The 6,623-nt window shown below is 42.0% G+C and overlaps 1 pseudogene across 1 annotated transcript; it reads right to left on the bottom strand.

The window, feature by feature from the left end:
* Positions 1-5,769: 5,769 nt before the first annotated feature.
* LOC111524763 lies at positions 5,770-6,332 on the bottom strand (annotated as a pseudogene). The gene has a single exon (XR_002725864.2). The product of XR_002725864.2 is annotated as a 40S ribosomal protein S16 pseudogene (transcript).
* Between the last annotated feature and the right edge of the window lie 291 nt (positions 6,333-6,623).

The following is a 6,623-nucleotide window of genomic DNA, read 5'->3' on the forward strand; positions in this document are numbered from 1 at the left end:
TCTCATTGTTCAGTTCCCACCTATGAGTGAGAACATGCAGCCTTCGGTTTTCTGTCCTTGCGATAGTTTGCTCAGAATGATGGTTTCCACCTTCATCCATGTCCCTACAAAGGACATGAACTCATCCTTTTTAATGGCTGCATAGTATTCCATGGTGTATATGTGCCACATTTTCTTAATCCAGTCTATCACTAATGGACATCTGGTTGGTTCCAAGTCTTTGCTATTGTGAATAATACCACAATAAACATACATGTGCATGTGTCTTTATAGCAGCATGATTTATAATCCTTTGGGTGTATACCCAGTAATGGGATGGCTGGGTCAAATGGTATATCTAGTTCTAGACCTTGAGGAATGGCCACACTGTCTTCCACAATGATTGAACTAGTTTATAGTCCCACCAACACTGTAAAAGCGTTCCTCTTTCTCCACATCCACTCCAGCACCTGTTGTTTCCTGACTTTTTAATGATCGCCATTCTAACTGGTGTGAGATGGTAGCTCACTGTGGTTTTGATTTGCATTTCTCTGATGGCCAGTGATGATGAGCATTTTTTCATGTGTCTGTGGGCTGCATAAATGTCTTCTTTTGAGAAATGTCTGTTCATATCCTTTGCCCACTTTTTGATGGGGTTGCTTGATTTTTTTTCTTGTAAATTTGTTTAAGTTCTTTGTAGATTCTGGATATTAGTCCTTTGTCAGATGGGTAGATTGTAGAAATTTTCTCCCATTCTGTAGGTTGCCTGTTCACTCTGATGGCAGTTTCTTTTGCTGTGCAGAAGCTCTTTAGTTTAATTGATCCTATTTGTCTATTTTGGCTTATGTTGCCATTGCTTTTGGTGTTTTAGTCATTAAGTCCTTGCCCATGCCTATGTCCTGAATGGTATTGCCTAGGTTTTCTTCTAGGGTTTTTAATGGTTTTAGGTCTAACATCTAAGTCTTTAACTACCTTGAATTAATTTTTGTATAAGGTGTAAGGAAGGGATCCAGTTTCAGGTTTGTACATATGGCTAGCCAGTTTTCCCAGCACCATTGATTAAATAGGGAATCCTTTCCCCATTTCTTGTTTTTCTCAGGTTTGTCAAAGATCAGATGGTTATAGATGTGTGGTATTATTTCTGAGGGCTCTGTTCTGTTCCATTGGTATATATCTCTGTTTTGGTACCAGTACCATGCTGTTTTGGTTACCGCAGCCTTCTAGTAGTATAGTTTGAAGTCAGGTAGCGTGATGCCTCCAGCTTTGTTCTTTTGGCTTAGAATTATCTTTGCAATGCGGGCTCTTTTTTGGTTCCCTATGAACTTCAAAGTAGTTTTGCCCAATTCTGTGAAGAAAGTCATTAGTAGCTTGATGGGGATGGCATTGAATCTATGAATTACCTTGGGCAGTATGGCCATTTTCACAATATTGATTCTTCCTATCCATGAGCATGGAATGTTCTTCCATTTGTTTGTGTCCTCTTTTATTTCATTGAGCAGTGGTCTGTAGTTCTCCTTGAAGAGGTCCTTCACATCCCGTGTAATTTGGATTCCTAGGTATTTTATTCTCTTTGAAGCAATTGTGAATGGGAATTCACTCATTATTTGGTTCTCTGTTTGTCTGTTATTGGTGTAGAGGAATGCTTGTGATTTTTGCACATTGATTTTGCTCACTGATACTTTCATTCACATCTGCTGTCTGAGGATTCCACTCAGACATATTTCTTCTCTTTGATGACTCAAGAATTTGGGGTGGGGGGGGAGGTACAGTGGCTCACGCACATAATCCCAGCACACAGAGGCAGGAAAATCACATGAGGCCAGGAGTTGGAGACCAGCCTGGCCAACATGGCGAAACCCCATCTCTATTAAATAAATTAAAAAAAAACACACATACAAAAATTAGCTGGGCATCATGGCATGCACCTGTAATCCCAGCTGCTAGGAAGGCTGAATCTGGAGAATCACTTGAACCCAGGAGGTAGAGGCTGCAGTGAGTGAAGATTGTGCCACTGCACTCCAGCCTGGGCAACAGAGCTAGACTCTGTCTCTAAAAAATAAAAAAATAAAAAATAAAAAAAAGGAAAGAAAGATTTTGGGGGCAATCTCTGTGTTCCAGGTTTCTTTGGAGATCAGAATTCCTCTGTCCCTTCCATCCACTACTTCTACATAGATTTATATAGACTTTAAATCTAAGTGAGTTCTAGAGGATCCTGCTTTTTTTTTTTGAGGTCATTTAGCCCTACCTGTTGCTGTTTAGGGTTTCATGGAGTATTCTTTGTTCCCAGTTGTATTGAAGATGTCTGTCATCTGTTTTCTTCTGCCCTCTTAGTTCCCCTCTCTCTTATATAAAGACATTTGGGAAAATTCAGAAACTCCTCTGCCATCATAATCTTGCTGTTTCTAGCGATCTCTTATAGAATCTTAAGCAAAGTGGCTAAGGGGGTCCTTCCAATGTTCAGAGACGGGAGTTACATGAGTCATCACCTGGACTGCATTGCTGACAACGAATTTATCCTCACCCTGAAAGTTTGGTACCTTATTTAAGGACAAGGCTACTCTCCACAATTATCTGTTGTTGGGGCTCAGAAACCAGTAACCCAAAATATGGTTCTTTGACATGATGAACTGGAGAAGGCTCAAGATCTCTCTGGCCTGCCCCCCTACCCACTATGGCCCCCGCCGTCTCTCCCAAAGCCTTTATCTGTCTGACATCCAGACCCACCACTTTTTATTCCCCTCTGCATAACACCAATAGGGTAACCCCATTTGAACAGACACTTTCACAAGATAATGTACAAGTTAATCTCTGCTCCCTGATCCATTCATGCTCGCTAGTAATTTTATCAACAGAATTCCTCTTCTCTGCCCTCCCGTAACTTGTTTCGCCAGATGGTATATAAACTTCCGCACCCCATTGGGGGATGGGTAATCACTCTGTGATTCTTCCCATGTATGTACATTAAATAAATTTGTGTGCCTTTTCTCCTATGAATGTGCATATTGCCAGTGATTTTTTTTCCAGCAAACCTTCGGAGGATCAGGGGAACTTACACTTTGGTCCCCCTCCTCTGTCAAGCTATAATTTTCAAAGCACTGAAAATATAACTGATCAAAGAGGCCAGGCCCAGTGGTTCATGCCTTCAATCCAAGTACTTTGGGAAGCCAAGGCAGGAGGATCTCTTCAGCCCAGGAATTTGAGACCTGGACAACATGATAAAACCCCATCTCTACAAAATAATAATAATAATAATAATAATAATAATGGTACAAAAATTAGCCAGATATAGTGGTGCACACCTATAGTCTCAGCTACTCAGAAGGTTGAGGTGGGACAATCACTTGAGCCCAGGGGGTCAAGGCTGCAGTGAGTCATGACTGTGCCACTGCACTCCAACCTGGGCAACAGAGCAAGACCCTGTCTCTAAAAGTATATATATAAAATGAAAAGATGCCAAAGGTTTATTTAACTTATTAATAAGGAGATAAAGGAGATAATAAGAAGAGATGGTAAAGCTAGTTCCAAGAGGATTCTAGTAGCAAGGGTTTAAGTAATCCATTAGGAATGCCCTTTCAAAAATTTAGAAATAAAAATTGCTAGGTTGGATATAAAACTGATTATTGTCTCATAGGGTAATATGTATAATTTGGGGGTTATCTTTGCTACCAAACAAAATCTACAAATTAACATGTAAATTCAAAAAGAAGATTTTTATCAACTAGTAAAGGGTACTAAAGAATTAAACAATCCTGGGCCAGACACAGCGCTCACTCCTATAATCCTAGCAGCTTGGGAGACTGAGGCAGAAGAATTGCTCAAGCCCAGGAGTTCAAGACCGCCCTGAGCAACAAAGCAAGACCCTTTAAAAATTTATCCAGCATGGTGGTGTGCACCTGTGGTCCCAGCTACTCAGCAGGCTGAGGGAGGAGGATCACTTGAGCCCAGGAGTCCAAGGCTGTAGTAAGCCATGATTGCACCACTACACTCTAGCCTGGGTGACAGAGCAAGACCCTATCTCTAAAAAAAACAAAAAACAAAATGAAACTATAGGCTGGGCATGGTGGCTCACGCCTGTAACCCCAGCACTTTGGGAGGCTGAGGTGGGCAGATCACAAGGTCAGGAATTTGAGACCAGACTGGCCAATATGGTGAAACCCTGTCTCTACTAAAAATACAAAAATTAGCCAGACATGGTGGTGGGTGCCTATTGTCGCAGCTACTCAGGAGGCTGAGGCGGGAGAATCACTTGAACCTGGGAGGCAGAGGTTACAGTGAGCCAAGGTGGGGCCACTGCACTCCAGCCTGGGTGACAAAGTGAGATTCCATCTCAAGACAAAAAAAAAAAAAAAAAAAGTACATGAAATTAATCAAAGGCAAACTTGAACAGGGACCAGAAAAACTTTTATGGCAGCATCTGCAGAACAAATCAAACATATCCTTGCTAATTTCAAAAACTACCAGTTCTTTATTGGTGACACATGATTCCAGATGACATGGTTGCTCTACCAGATTACCCTGAGGGTGGTGTGATCCCCATATATGATTTTCTTTAGGGATGGTTTAGAAATGGAAAAACACTCACTAATTTGGCAATTACTTTGGATCTATCACCTGTCATCATAATTGTTGCTGCTTGTCATCCACACACCACCAGGATTTAAGATAAATGGAACTGAAGTCATCTTGAACTTTTCATTTATTTTGATTTATTTGAAGTAGAGGTATTGTTTTTAAGGAAATGACATGTTATGTAGGTTGTCTAAAAATATAATGCATTTAAACTCATTTGAGAAAATAACTCTTAGTTTAACACATTTCAATATTTAAACTAAATCCATCCTGTAGCTGTTTCTTCCTGAAGACACCTAGCTGTAGGCCACTACAAGAAAGCGTAATACTGTGATCAGATAACTTCTACAGTGGAAACTACTTCTGGGGCTAGAATATAAAAAGCAAGAATCATTTTTTTATTTATTGTAGAGACAGGGGTCTCCCTATGTTGCCAAGGCTGGTCTCGAGCTCTTGGACTCAAGCGATTCTCCTGCTTTGGCTTCCCAAAGTGTTGGGATTACAGGCATGAGCCACCATACCTGGTCTAAAAAACAAGAATCAAAAGTTTTACTTCCGAGTTGCAGTAAAGAGAAAGACCATGCTCATAGCAGTGACAGCACTGGAAGTGGAGTCTTACCCATTTTATCGCCTAAAACGGAAGTAGTAACTCTGGAAGAGATTGCCAAGAGAATAAAAAGAGCCTAATTCAGTTGAAAAAAGAAAAAAAGAAACTAAGGCACTATGGAAACACACACACACACACACACACAAGCAAAACACCCCACGCCTGGTATAAATGAGTTGCTGCTGCATCTCAGTTAAAACTGACAGTTTTAACCTCTTTCCATTCCTCTTGTTTCATTGATAAAAATTATGATGCTAAATCATTGAATTGTACCTTCACTTTCTGTCAGTACTCAATCCTGATCAATCTTCTGATTCTTGAACTCTCTCAAAAATAACCTTAGGCCAGGTGTGGGTGGCTCATGCCTATAATCCCAGCACTTTGGGAGGCCGAGGCAGGAAGATCGCTTGAGCTGAGGAGTTTGAGACCAGCCCGGGCAACATAGTGTGAGCTCATCTCTATAAAAAAGACCTCAAATATTAGCCAGGCATGGTGGCATGTGCCTGTAGTACCAGCTACTCAGGAGGCTGAGGTGGGAGGATCACCCTAACCCAGGGATGTCAAGGCTGCAGTGCGCAATCCAGCCTGGGCGACAGAATGAGACTCTGTCTCAATTTTTTTTTTTTTTTAATCCCTCAAAAACTGTTTATTGTACAGGTGAATTTTGATAGTCATGATGGGCTTATCGGTAGGATTTCTGGTAGCGAGCACGGGCACCAGGGCCTCCAAACTTTTTGGACTCGCAGCCACGGGGATCAGCTACCAGCAGGGTCTGGTCATACTGGATGAGGATGTCTTTGATCTCCTTCTTGGAAGCCTCATCCACATATTTCTGGTAATAGGCCACCAGGGCTTTGGAGATGGACTGACGGATAGCATAAATCTGGGCCACGTGACCACCACCCTTCACACGGACACGGATGTCCACACCAGCAAATTGCTCCTTGCAGAGAAGCAGAACTGGCTCTAGCAGCTTGTATTGTAGCGTGCGCGGCTCAATCATCTCCAGGGGCCGCCCATTGACCTTGAAGAGACCATTGCCGCGTTTGCAGTGCCCCACAGCTGTGGCTGTCTTCTTGCGTCCGAAGACCTGCACCGACTGCAGCGGGCCCTTGGACGGCATGGCTGCGAGTGAGCGTGGACGAGAGAACCTAACCGCGGGGCGCTGCAACCGGAAAAGCTCAAATTTTTAAAAATATAAGATAAAAAAATCTTAACATAAAGGCTCAATTCTACAAGGAGCATCTTTTCACTCCCTCTTGCCAAGACACTCCCTATTTCTCCAGAGTAAGGTCTCCCTTGCTGCACCAAGCTCAATAAATGTAACCTTAACTACAAGATGTGTTTGTGGTAGTCTTTGATAGTGTTAATAGATGTGGAGGATACACCTGAGACTCTCTCTGCTATAAACAGATCTTTAACCCAGTAAGAATGTACATGCATTATCTGAGATCCTTTTCGTCTTTAT

Source organism: Piliocolobus tephrosceles, chromosome 8 (genome assembly GCF_002776525.5).
Source record: "Piliocolobus tephrosceles isolate RC106 chromosome 8, ASM277652v3, whole genome shotgun sequence".
Classification (NCBI taxonomy): Eukaryota; Metazoa; Chordata; class Mammalia; order Primates; family Cercopithecidae; genus Piliocolobus; species Piliocolobus tephrosceles.